The sequence below is a fragment of the Schistocerca gregaria genome, chromosome 1 (assembly GCF_023897955.1).
Source record: "Schistocerca gregaria isolate iqSchGreg1 chromosome 1, iqSchGreg1.2, whole genome shotgun sequence".
Taxonomy (NCBI): Eukaryota; Metazoa; Arthropoda; class Insecta; order Orthoptera; family Acrididae; genus Schistocerca; species Schistocerca gregaria.
Window position 1 is genome coordinate 980,662,937 of NC_064920.1, and position 14,550 is coordinate 980,677,486.

Sequence of the window (14,550 nt, forward strand, 5' to 3'; positions counted from 1 at the left end):
ATGATACAAATATTGCAATAAGTAGCAGGTCTAGTACAGATTTAGAAATGGCTGCTAATCAAATTTTCACTGACATTAATAAATGGTTTAAAGCTAATTCACTGTCATCAAACTTCGAAAATACTCACTATGTGCAGTTCAGATTCCGTAGGAAATTTCCTTCCAGCATTTGCATAACATATGAAGACATGCAGATTAAAGAGGTTGATTACAACTCGATAATACATTCAGTTGGGAAGGGCATACCACAGAATTGCTGAAGCACCTAAATAAGTTCATATTTGCAGTGAGAATGATGTCGGATGTAGGAAATAGAAATATAAAAAAAAGTTGCATACTTTGCTTACTTTCATCCTATTATGTCATAAAAGGGATTGTATTCTGGGGTACTCGTCAAACCAAGCAAATGTTTTTAGGGTGCAAAAGTGTGTAATAAGATTTATTTGTGGTGTAAATTCAAGACCATTATGTTGAAACATTCAAGGAACTTTGTATTCTAACCATTGCTTCTCAGTATATTTATTCCTTAATGAAATTTGTTGTGAGTAATATATCTCTATTTCCACTCAATAGCTCAATACGTAGTATCGATGCTTGGAATAAGAACAATCTACATAAAGACCTAAAATCACTTACCTTGGTCCAGAAATTTGTTCAATATTCAGGAACACAAATTTTTAATAAATTGCCAGCAACCATAAAAAACTTTGTTTCAGATAATGCACAGCTTAAACAGGGTCTGAAAGGCTTCTTGATAGGCAACTCCTTCTACGCTATAGTTGAATATCTTAACATGGACTGTTCAACCAGCTTGAGAAAAAATGTCTGTTGGATTTCAGTTTTGACAGATCTTGGCCACAACAGTCAAGATAAGGTATTTTGTGTTTGCCTAACTACAGTGTGTTTCATTCTGACAGAGTATTAATTCCGTAAATATCAGCAGGTCCAGTTAACTGTATGTATTCACCTATTTTGACAATCTGCTGAAAAATGATCAGGGTAGTGTGTATCATATTCAGATGTTTGTTTTGTTTTTATGTTATACTTTCTAACTTGTTCCACACCCATGAGAATCATCTCATTTTTGGGTCTGTGTAAAGAAAACTGAATCTAATCTAATGTAGTGATTCTCCACTTTGAGAAAATTCCTTTCGACTGTGCACATTACGGTACTTTACCATATATCCATGGTTCAGAGGAGAAACTCACGCTGAAGCATGCTCTCCACTCATATTTATCTTCTTTGTCAGTCACTGAAGGAAACTTATTTTCACTATGGAAACTGGAAAAGGTGACTTGATGTGTTTAGTACAGTCATCTATTGTCCTGTCTATATCTACTAGTTACATTATTCTCTGTGGCCAAACAGATATATGATTCACAGAACAGTGCCTGTCTCCTATTGATTAACCAAATCTATCTAGCAATGAACACGATGTCCTCTTATTATGATATCCTTTCAACACACATGCTTAAAATTTATATGGAAAGCTTATTCCTTCAGACTCCAAAGATGTTCAGCATTTAGTAGTCCTCCTTTGTCCACTTCTGTAACTGCAGGATCAGCATGGCTGAATGCCAACCAGAGAGGCTTGGGAACTGGGTGTTGTGTTTCCTACTCCTCCTCCTCTTCTTCTTCTTCTTCTTCTTCTTGTCATCACCAAGGTAATAAATTGCTTCAATGGCGTCACATAAAAAGACTTGCACTCAGCAGTGTGCTGCTACATGACAGCGAGAGAGGATCCTCCTTTTACGTACAGTATCACTATGAAGATATCTGCGTGTGGAACTTTGAGGAGAATGAACACTGCCAGACTGGATTCATCCCCACATGGACCGAGCACCTAGTGTGATTGTATGGTGTAACCCTAGGTATACAGGACACAGCACCTCTGGTACACACAGTTGGTAATTTGAACAGCAGGTGTTTCAATTTCGATGTGTCGAGGCCAGTGGCTGTGTCTTATATGTGAAGTCTGATGTTCTCTCAATAAGATGTCTGTGTGTGGAGCTTTAAGGAGAATGAACACTGCCAGACTGGATTCATCCTCACATGAATGGAGCACCTGGTGTGATAGTATGGTTTGACCCTAGTTATACAAGACACAGCGCCTCTGGTACACACAGTTGGTAATTTGAACAGCAGGTGTTACAATTCTGATGTGTTAAGGCCAGTGACTGTGTCTTATACGTGAAATTTAATGATGTTATCTCTCGAAAAGATAATGCAAGACTTCATGTTGCCCATGCTGTCCTGATCTACTTGATAGAAATGGTATTTGCCTTTCGTGGCAAGCACATTCACCAAATCTCTCACCTACCGAAGATACGTGGTCATGGGTTTCTGAGAGTCTGCAACACCACCATTTACCAGCCACTCTGATTCATGAACTTTAGCACAGAGCTGAAGCAGCATGGAATCACATACCCACATATCGTCCATGCTTAGTTTGGCATGACTCCCAGCCGGGTTGGAGCTGCTGTTGCTGCAAAACGGGGCAGCTCTGTGTACTAAATTTCACATCCTGTACACTCCAAATCACTTACCACATATTATTCCTACTATACTGCACATACACAATAAGTAAAATGAGATTATTTGTTATGCTTCCTGTTGTGCGACTTTAATGGCCAGCAGTGAATTTAAGTTGAGTAGAAGACAAACACTTGCTATTTAATGCTTTGAGCTTCCTAGAATAGAAGGCAAGTCCCTAGCCTTAGCCCAGTGGCTGGAAATATTTTGTTGGCGCACAAGACCAACCCAGTGATTAAATCACAAAACTGGAGCAGACATACTGTATTTGCTGCTCCCCTAAATCTGTGGCTGGATGCACTTAAATTTGTTCAAGTGACTTAAGGGACCTTCATTTTGAATCTCCAGAGTATGGTAACCATGATAACTTGTCAAAAATGAGGCCCAGAAACCTCACTCTTTCCCTCTAAGACCAGTGTCCCACACAACTAGTGTTACTGGATTAAGTTTCATCTTTATAAGTGCAAAATCCATATATATGATTTCTTTGGTGAAAACGTAAAACTGGTGTACGCCATCAACTCCTCCAACCTTTTGGTGGTTAATTACAACTGCTGTGTGCTGTTGAAGAATTGGAGGCAGAGAAAAATGTCACATTGTCACACACAAATAGAGAAACATGAAATGCAAAATTGTTAAGGCTTTCATGGCCACTTGTTGACAAACTGCCTATTGGCTTCTGTCTCGAGTTCTTTGGCCTACGTTCATCTAATGATTTTTCTGACGTTTCGCCAGCACGAGTGGCTGGCATTGTCAAAGCTTCACCCTCCATTGCCAGTGGTGAACTGGAGCCGAGCTCGCGGCCGCAGACTATATGAACCTGGCGCGCCAATGTCCGAGGGCTTCTCCACGGTCATTTCCAGTGTAGTTCTCCTCTTGCTACCCGCGACGGTTGTTCGCTGCAGTACGGGAAGCCAGGATCCGTTTACCTTAAGGCTTTCCTCTTTCTTGTTCAAACTGTTCGTGTGCTTTTGTTTGTATTTCTACAGCTTCTCTGAACAAGCCCGTGTGATTGTGCTTCTCTACAGCCAGAACTTCCGTGTCGGCGAATTTTATTACGTGGTCGATCTCATTTAGTGCATGCTCTGCCACGGCCGATTTCTCCACCTGCCCCAACCTGCAATGTCGCTTATGCTCTTTGATCCTGGTGTTTACGGATCGTCCAGTCATTCCGACATAAACTTTTCAACATGTGCATGGTATACGGTATATTCCCGACATTGCAAGTGGATCTCTTTTCTCCTTCGACGATCTAAGACACTCTTTGATCTTCCTTGTTGGTTTGAAAATCATCTTTACGCCATGTTTGCACAATATACGGCTGATTCTGTCGATCACTCTGGGAATACCTGGATACCCGCACAAACCATCAAACCACCATCCGAGCCAGAAAAGAGGCGTGATTAGTACGCTCGTAACGAGAGCAGGACAAATATGTGAGCCGAAACTCCTTAAACGAGAAATGCAACACATGGAAACTGTGCTGAGGAGCAATGGGTACTCAACAAATTATATTAGAAGTGTAACAGAGCCAAACACTCGGTGAAGTAAGGAGCCAGAAAAAGAAATGTCGGGTACAGCCTTTCTGCCATACATTCCCAGAGTGACGGACAGAATCGGCCGTATATTGCAGACATACAATGTCCTTAGAGAAGGGCTGAATCATCTGGAGGGTGTAAGTGGTGTCGAACACTGTCAAGAATGTGGTCCTGTTGCTTATCACACTGTGAGCTGTTGTTTTTGACTGCAAAACTTGTGGGAATAAATGCCCCAAGGAAAGGGGTGGTTTCACTGATGCCCTTTATGCCACCTGCAGACAGCTTTTTGTTTCAATTCAGGGTGGTAGTATGTCTGAAATGTGTTCCCCAACAACACAAGAAAACTGCATGATTTCAATGCTGGATTCTGACCTCCATCACAGATGTATCAAAGCCAGAGATGAAATGTGGGTAAGAGGGGGTGTGATAACCTTCCCATCATGTGGCACATCTACAGTGGCATTGGGTGGAACTGTGATAAAATTTGGTGCCAATGTAACATCATTAATCCATCTTATACTTCACAACAACTTCTTAGCTGATGCCTGTTTTTCGCATTAGTCAATACCTGGCTGTTTGAAGATTCACCAAGCCTGAGGCTGATGACATAGGGTTCCATGTTTTTGCACCAATATAGAGGAATGTTGTAGGCACCTTTGAGCCAAATTTCAAACTTATGTATTGCAATGGGAGACAATTACGTGGTTTTGAAAAAGTGATACCTTTTGTTACACGGTGTATATAACACAGTTAGAGACAATCCACTCAAACATAATATTGAGCCAAATTTTCAAAATACTGATGAAACATCATATGGCAAATGTGTCAAGATATTTTTACCACCAGAAGTTTGCAGCACGTGGTACAAAGTTAGTCGAGCAATATCAGCCAATGAAAAACTAGCAGGGGGACAGATCCATGTGACACGTGCAATGAACTAGGTACTCTTTTGCACAGTATTCTGTGTTGAATGGCCACATAATTTGGAAAACTAGTAAACTTATACTCAGCCTGATAAACAGAATTTGCCACAACAATAATCATGGCAACACACTTTAAGCCATTTCCTGCCTTCAAGAGATCTGTCACCACGAGGATAGTTGACCACACAGAACATTCCTGTTCACACCTTCGATGCACTGAAAAATTACAATTTTTAATATACCTACAGAACCAACATGAGAAATAAGGAAAATATCAAAATATGATGCAATTTTTATGAATATTTTAATCATTGCATTAGACACAGCCTTTTAAAAAGAACTGTTTGAAAGTCTATAACCAGGATAGTCAAATAACTGATTAACAACAACAGAGCCATGGGCTATTATCAATATCAAGGTGTAGTAACAGCGAGATGGATGAGGCATCAATGACAACTTGAGCTTCTCCCAGCCCACTGACTGCTCAAGGAACTAACGAGAATTAAGCCGAGTAATTTCCTTAGCAACCACTGACATTTCAATTTGTGTACACCACATTATTTTCATGGTAATTTAAACCCTTGGTGAACATGGCTGTGCCGGAATGGAAACCAAAGGCTGACAGATGCAGTCACATATTTGCCCAACTCTTGTATGCATAATGGGACAGTTGAGCTCTATGCAACAGTGCTACACGGTCGAAATAGTGTTTCCAAAGTATGACATTCTACAACTGTCCTTATGCAAACCAAGATCACTCTTTACAGACTGTAATCTTATATGGTAGTCAGATAACAGATGATGAGCTCAGTACAACACTAACATCACCACACGACCAATATCAGACTTCATCAATAGCAAAACATTAACCAACTGCAATTAACTCTAATTCCATGCATATGTTTAACCAAGGGGAGAGTAGGTATCTAGGCAGAACTGAGACAAAAGCTTCTTTTTCTATAAATAAGTTATTTGTATTCTCAGCAGCTTTCTTAATAATAATGTCCCAGTAACTGGAAGTGTACGCATATGCGTTGCTATATTCCATATTAGCACCAACGCAATGTTATGCAGTCACATATTTGCCCAGCTGTTGTATGCATAATGGGACAGTTGTGCTCTATGCAACAGTGCTACACAGTCCAAATAGTGTTTCCAAAGTATGACATTCTACAACTGTCCTTATGCAAACCAAGATCACCCTTTACAAACTGTAAACTTATATGGTAGTCAGATAACACACTTCACACTGTGTTTCTTCAGAATATGACCAATCCTATTGAAAACACTTATTGCATAAAAAAAAAAGCTCTAGATGTAGATGTCGCCATATTATTCTCACTTGGCTCATCTAATTCACAGTTGGTTGATAGTGCAACATGTGTCTGACCTGTCACTTAGTACATGCCTTCAGGTGAAAGAACTAGAAGGTGGGCTACCTCAACTGACAAACTTTAAGGGACTGTACATCACATGAACTGAGATACAAAGTACTTTTTCAACTGAACAAGGTGAGGACAACTATCAGCCTAAAGATACAAATCAGATGTTGGAAAAAAAAAAAAAAAAAAAAAAACACATGCCCAGATCTTGGAAAAAGGCACAGGTCACAGCTGTCTACAAGAAGGGAAGTGATCCACAAGACTACAATCCAATATCCTTGACATTGATTTGTTGTAGAATCTTAGAAAATATTCTGAGCTCAAACATAATGAGGTATCTTTAACAGAATGACCTCCTCAATGCTAACCAGCATGGTTTTCAAAAACATTGATGATGTGAAACCCAACTCGCACTTTTCTCACATGACGTACTGAAAGCTTGAATCATGGCAATCGGGTAGATGCAGTGTTTCTCGATTTACAAAAAGCATTTGACTCAGTACTACACCTACACTTATTGTCAAAAATATGATCGGAAGGGATATCAAGTTAAATTTGTGGCTGCATTGAGGAATTTTTGGTAGGGAGGACACAGCATGTTATCTTGGAAGGAGTCAGCATCTGATGAAGAAGTAACTTCAGAAGTGCCCCAGGGAAGTGTGCTGGAACCCTTACTGTTCATATTGTATATTAATGACCTTACAGACAATGTTAATAGTAAAATCAGGCTTTTGCAGATGATGCAGTTATTTATAATGAAGCACTATCTGAGAGAAGTTGCATAAATGTTGATTCAGATCCTGGTAAGATTTCAACATGATCCACAGATAGGCAATTTGCTCTGAAGGTCCAGAAAAGTAAAATTATGCACTTCACAAAACAAAAACAAAAACCATCGTATCCTATAACTATAAAATCAATGAATCACTGTTAGAATTGGCCAATTCATAGAATTACATGGGTGTAACACTTTGAATGTATATGAAATGGAATGACCATATAGGTTCAGATGTGGGTAAATCACATGGTAGACTTTGGTTCATTGGCAGAACACTGGGGAAGAGAAATCAGTCTACAAAAGAGATTGCTTACAAATCACTCACGCGACTCATCCTAGAATACTACTCAAGTGTGTGGGGCCCATAACAGGTAGGACTGATGGACTAATAGGGGATATTGAATGCATACATAAAAAGGCAGTACAAATGATCACAAGTTTGTTTAATCCATGAGAGAGTCTCACAAAAATAATGAAGAAACTGAAATGGCAGACTCTTGAAGACAGACGTAAGCTATCTCAAGAAAGTCTATCAATAAAGCTTCAAGAACAGGCTATAAATGCTTACTCTAGGGATATACTGCAACCACTTTGTATCACTCACACAGGGAGCATGAGGATAAGATCAGTATAATTAGTGCGTGGAATGAGGCATTCAGACAATCATACTGCCCATGCTCCATATGTGAATAGAACAGGAAGAAACCCTAATAACTGGTACAATGAGACATACCCTCTGCAATGCACCTCACAGTAGTTTGCAGAGTATAGATTTAGTTGTAGGTTGGCATGTTAGTTTTGAGATGTTGCAATGTTAGTGGTAAATGGTAACCAGATGCCCTTCCTGTCACCACCTCTTCCTCCCTCAAACCCCCACCCATACAGGACAGAAATTTGTACACCCCAGTTGTCGGCATCTAATGTTATCCTGTGTGAAATGTTTGCAAATCATGTAACTGAGGCAGCACATGGGTACCAGCCCAGTATTCATGTAGTCAGATGTGGAAACTGACTGTAAACCACATTCAGGCTGGCCGGCACACTCACCCTTGTTGTAAATATGTTGGGTGCATTTGATATGAGACTGGCCCACCTCCCTGAATCCTGGAAGCAACATGCTAACACATACAGCTATCCAGATGGATCTTTATATTCCCTGTGAAGTATTAATTTCAAATACATGTGAGGAAAAATATTAATTTCATGTTGTTGCTGAGTGATAGGAGATGGGCGGTAAGTCAGGAAAAATCCTTTTCATTAACAATTTGAGGAAAAATTTGTTATCTGTCATCAACTAAGAACTTCCAAGCTGCCATCCAGCTTTGTGTTGTGGGGAATGCAGTACCCGGAAGACTAAAGAACGTGCTTTGGAGGTGCAACACAGTAGGCCAAACAGCACAGAGACCATAAATCTCGTGTTGCCACGCTGAACAAAAAAATACCTTATAAAATGTGTTTGTCAGCCTTTATTTTGTACTCATTGTAGACTGACAGACATATATCTATCATGTGTCTTTCAATGTTTTCAGAAACTGTTAAGAGTGTCAATACTATGTGAGACAGTGCGTCTAATTTTCTTTAAAGAAAATGTAATTTTATTTCTAATCAGTAGTTCATAATTTTCCTTACAAAGTGAAGTTATTTTATTTTCAGTCAACATGTAGAGAAGGGATTCCCAACCTTTTCAGCTGGTGGACCCCTTCTACAGTCGAAAATCCATGGCGCACCCCTTGTCAATCAAGAGCGCAGTAACTTTAAATTTCAGAACGAAATCCATGGGAACTGAAAGCTTCTTAATGCTAGTGCCATGTTCCCAATGACACCCCTCCCCCCTCCCAGAAGTATCAATAGTCTTTGGAGCTTCTTGTGATTGTTCTTCCTTTAGTCGTCCTCTCTCCTCCTTCATTTCAACTGGAAACTTCCCTTGTTGTGAAGGCGATGGAGAAACCGCACCCTTCTTCAATGATCCCGACTTCAGCCACAGATCCATGTTAGAAGTAATAAACTGGTCGAAAATCAACTTATGAAATAGGTAGTGCACTGACAAAGCAAGTTTAACATTTAACGATGCCTGGGGCTGCATACGTGCCATTGAGCGCTGTGATTGGTCGACAAAGCTCGCTCCGCTCACGTGTAAAAGGTTTCAGCGCATCTAGTGCCGTGAGCCGGGGCACAAGCAACTCCCGAATTGTTGCAAAACAATCAATCAGAGAAGTTGCATTCTCCGCCATTAAACTGTGTATGCGTTCTCACTTAGGATCCGCAAAGGGTGCTTGGGAATACGACCTGAAGTAAACGTACACATTTTTCACGCGAAAGAAAAAAAGTGATGCATGTGATTTTCACATTTTTATTCAATAATTTTGCTCATTATTTTACACAATTTGGTGAAAGGTGGCCGCGGACCCACTAGAAAGAGCCAGCGGACCCCTAAGGGGACCGCGGACCACATGTTGCGAAGCCCTGATGTAGAGTATGCAATGTTTTATTAATTTATGAATGGAAACAAGACAACTGGTTATTTCAGTTTTATCATTTAGTATTCTTTGGGTCTTAGCCATTCCTGAAGCAGCAGAACATTATTAACATAATCAGATATGTATTGCTTGGCCCCAGTCACGATATTGCTGGTGGTTAATTAATATTGATGGAGCATTTTCATTTTAGGCCTCTAAAGGTGGCAGCTCACACAAGGCAAATTATATAAAAATTTAAACTTAGAACTGGGTTGCAATTCCTTATCTGAACATAATAGAAAATGGAATCACCACTATTTATTATCTTAGAGGTCCTGTGAAATTATGAAGTCTGTAGACTGGTTGTCTCATCTTTTGGTGGTCGGGATATGATTCTTTTGTGATGATCATCACTGCTGGGTACTGGCCATAGTTCAGAGAGTTCTCTCACTAACATTTTTCACTTGTAGTGGCATCTAGTGTAGTGTCTGTCTGCTCCCTGCCAAGAATCTTGTAATTGCATTTATATGTGCACACCTGGAGCATCCAGTCCATTACTTCAGAGCAATCAGGGCACCGCCAAGACATGACAGCAGGCAGACATGTCTCATTCAGCCAAGTTCCACAGTAATCAGAACTCATTGCATCATGCCATTTGTTATTATAAAGGTGATTTGTGTGTCACATACCTATTGTTACGTCTTATCTTTTGAGGGAAAATAAAGGGGGGGGGGCAGTATGTCCTCTTGCATTATACAATCAGAACTTAGGTGAAAAAGTCAAGAACCAGAGGCTTGTAAGCAAATAGTTGCATACATTTTTTGGTCCTCCAGGCTGGATAAGGTGAACACGCAAAATACCGTGTGGTTATAATTGAGGTGCAGCTACTCAGTGAGGTCCAGAGTGGGCTGTAATTATTGTATGGCAGTGAAACTTGGTAAATATGCTAATACGCTGATGCAGATCTGATTTACGCTGGAAAAAATTCGTTCCAGTTTTGGCCACCAGCTGCAAATCTGGCACTGTACATTGTTTCAACATCTGCACTCTCAGATGACAAGCCATAATATGAGTGAATTGTATGGTTGCTGAGAAGAGGGACTGTGCGCTTTTAATGAAATTGTTTTGTGTGAACGAGAGCAATTACAGTGCGGAATTAAGAGTATAGCCAACTGAAAGGTCTGAGGAGAGGCCCGATGTCTTTAAATGGTTTAAAGAAAGTTCAAAACATGGAAGAACTTGGCATGTTACCTGGAAGCGGAAGTGTGGAAGTTATTGACGAGGTTGTTGTTGCTGTAATTGACCATACAGCATGTGCCGATGGTAGTGTTAATGCTGATGCAGTGTCATGAGAATTGTCTGTCCATCCCACAGTCAAGAGTACAGGAAGTTTTGTGGTCTGTTTTACACTGGTACCTGCACAAGATCCAGATGGTACAACTACTGGAAGCTCAGGATCTGCAACAATGTTCCAAATTTGCTCTTTAGTTTCTGGCATGGAGTGAAGTTGGTGATATGTGACCGGCCAATATTATACAGACTGACGAGTCACATTTTTCACTACAGTGTGCAGTGAATACACAAAACTACCAAATTTGGGGTGCTGTTCAACCGCATGTTGTGCACAAGGAATCACTGCACTCACTGCATGTGACTGTGTGGCATGGATTCACAAGCGCCTTTATTCTCAGTCCATTTTTCTTTGATGAGAATGCACCCAGAGGGCCTATCAGGTGCACCATGATGTCTGCACATAATCGAGACTTCCTTGTACAGCATCCAAGTTCTGCTTTAGAAGAGCGCAAATATGTGCAAACCACTGTTTTTATGAAAGATGGGGCCACATCTCCTGTTGCTCGCCCAGTGAAAGATCTGCTTTATGCAAGCTTCCATAAACGTGTTATCTCCAGAGGTTTCCCAGATGCATGGTCTGCAACATCACCTGATCTGAATCCATTTGACTTTTGGATCTGGAGAACTCTACTGTAAAAGGACGCGTTTACCAGGGATATGTTTGGGCTCTATCTGATCTGAAGGCCATTATACAGGTACACGTTGCTCAGATACCACCAGAACTGCTGTGAGAAACTGTTGAGCACATTGTTTTACCGATACAGCATCTTGTCAACAGCTCTGGTGCTCATATTGAACAAACTGTGTACATGGTGGTTAATAATAGAATCAACATTAAACCTTTCTCACTTTATCTGCCCATGCCCCACATCCAACCCATTATGTATGGAAACATTTCTATATGCCTTTCTTGCATTCACAGTGCCAGATTTGCATCTGGTGACAAAATTACAACTAATTAGGGCCCACTTGAGACAGATTAGCTACAGCATCTGCAGTATGCAGAAATTGTTGTGTTGGTTGATGTCTTGGGACATCACACTCTCACACTCACTTTACACTGTCAACCATAGTGTACAGTCCGCACATGGTGTCCATAGTTGAAACATATCAACTTGTTATCCTTTGTCCTTCAAATACCTACATTCCTCTGTGGCTTTGAACTCCGTGTTAGGGTTTCAGTACACAAAATGCTATAAAGTTTGACTTGTTTGATGCTTGCAGAGCAAGAGCAGCTCTTGACTTCAGTTCAGATAATGGCATGAGATCTTGAACAAATTTGGGACCACAGGTTGTTGCCAGCCAGCATTAATAATGTTTACACCACACTGAATGACACAAAAGCTGTAACAATATAAGCCCATGAGCAATTGAAGTAGAGAGAGCTTTTGAGTTAGGCTCAACTCTCACTGAGGTGATAGTACATGCAATATGATATGTGATGCAACTTATGATATGCTACAGAAGCAACCTGCATTGATGGAGTGCATTGAAAAGTAGTTGTAGTGACTTAATTGGTTCACATTGAAGTAACAGCAATACGACACAGATCTCATAAAAAAAAGTAAAGCTACTTCCATCTCTCTGCTATGTTTTTCAATAAAGCTTTTACTTTTTGTGCAAAAAATTAAAAACCATGGGCTTTAGATCTGCTAGAGTTCTCCACTATGCAGTCTTTCTCATTTGACTCAAAGAAAACTATTTGGTAAAAAAAGGTGATTTTTTTCCACATCTTATAGTCCCACATTACAGCTTGATAATGAACTGCTTGTCTTTCTGCTATTGCCTATAATTATTGTGATACTTTGCAAATAAATAAACCATTGGGCTTATTTCGGAAAGTCTGCATGGAAGAAAGTACTTGCTAGTCAACTAACATTTCCTGCATTTAAGGGCAGACATGCTGGATACAAAATATAGCTAACGTATTGAAATTATTTCTGACCGTGGAAGGGGACTGATACCTCTGTCCTTTCTCAAGAAAATATGAGATATAATAGAACAATATTATGAGAAGGAAAGTTGCCACTCACCATATAGCAGAGAGCTGAGTCACAGATAGGCACAACAAAAGGATTTTCACATTTATAGCTTTCAGCCAATGGCCTTTGTCAACAACACACACACACACACACACACGCGTGACAAAGGCCACTGGCCGAAAGCTATACGTGTAAAAATATTTTTTTGTGCCTATCAGCGACTCGGCATCTCCGCTATATGGTGAGTGGCAACTTTCCTTCTTATAATATTGTTGCATTTCATCCTGGATTTTCCACTGTTAGAGATATAATAGAGGTTGCCTGCAATGCACCACCCATGAAACTATTACTACCTGCTATGTGGATCGCTGCGGATACAAGCCGAAGCTGTAAATGAAATGAAGAGACACTGGGAGTCATCAGCTGATAATGCTGATTGAATGTTGTTTCAGTCTATGCTCCCTGGTTTCAGGAACTTGGAGACAGACATAAAAGAGATCTGAAAGCAAAATACTGTTACTTGTCAATGAAATAAATAAATAAATAAAACAGCTGGATGAAGCTGAGGACACATTGGGATTTCCCTTATCACATGAATTCTTGCATTTCTTCCAACACATTGTCTATCCCTATGCAGTTCACCAACCACTTCTACACTGCCATGGTGATTGATCTTTAATTCAGATCAAACAATGTTCCATCTGAGTGCTTCTCAAGCTGGAGCATATACTACTTTATGAAACTTAACAATTGTAGAAATACAATCACAGCTTTATTAATTTGTAATCATTATTTGTGTGTGTAACATAGTGAGTTAAGTATCTTGCTATGTGGTCTTACAAAAAAACAAACTTTTCATAGTGGCATTTTTAACATCATTCACTCACTTTCCACAGCTTACCTTGTTCTTAGAGTAGCTTCTCAGCAGGAGAAATAGCAAAAATATTGTCCTGCTTTCTCAGAGTAACTGACAATAGTTGCTCTAAAACTGTTTCGATTCATTCTGTAGAATTTGTGTTCATGTTGAGAGAGTGCAAGAGAAATCACAGCCAAACTATGTTTGATATTTATAGAATTGTATGGCTGCATCCAGTTCTACTACTTCTTTATTTTTTTAGATTTAAATAATAAGGTCCTCTTCAGAAGAGCTCATGATTGAAACTGAAACATGATTTGTGCGTTCTTGTTGCTTGTTGTATTTGCTAGTAGCCTCTCATTTTGTGTTGTCGCAATGGGAAAACGATTGTTGCACGTCTTTGATCACAATATAACAAAGAAAACAACCAAATTTTGATACAATTATTAAAATAACAATGAAGACAATCAATTAGTGATAAAATTACTATACAATTTTATTGCAATGTGTTATATCATATAGCGTATCATTTCATCTCAGTGAGATCTGCTCTGACACCAGGACAGCGTTAATGGACATTTAAATCACCTGAATCAATTAGTTGTCATGCATGTTGGTTTGAAATACAATGAAAACTACAAGGGACAATTTTATTGCAATGTGTTATATCACATTGTGTATCATATCGCCTCAGTGAGAACTGCGATGGATGCCAGAACAGCGTTGATGAACATTTAAATCACCTGAAT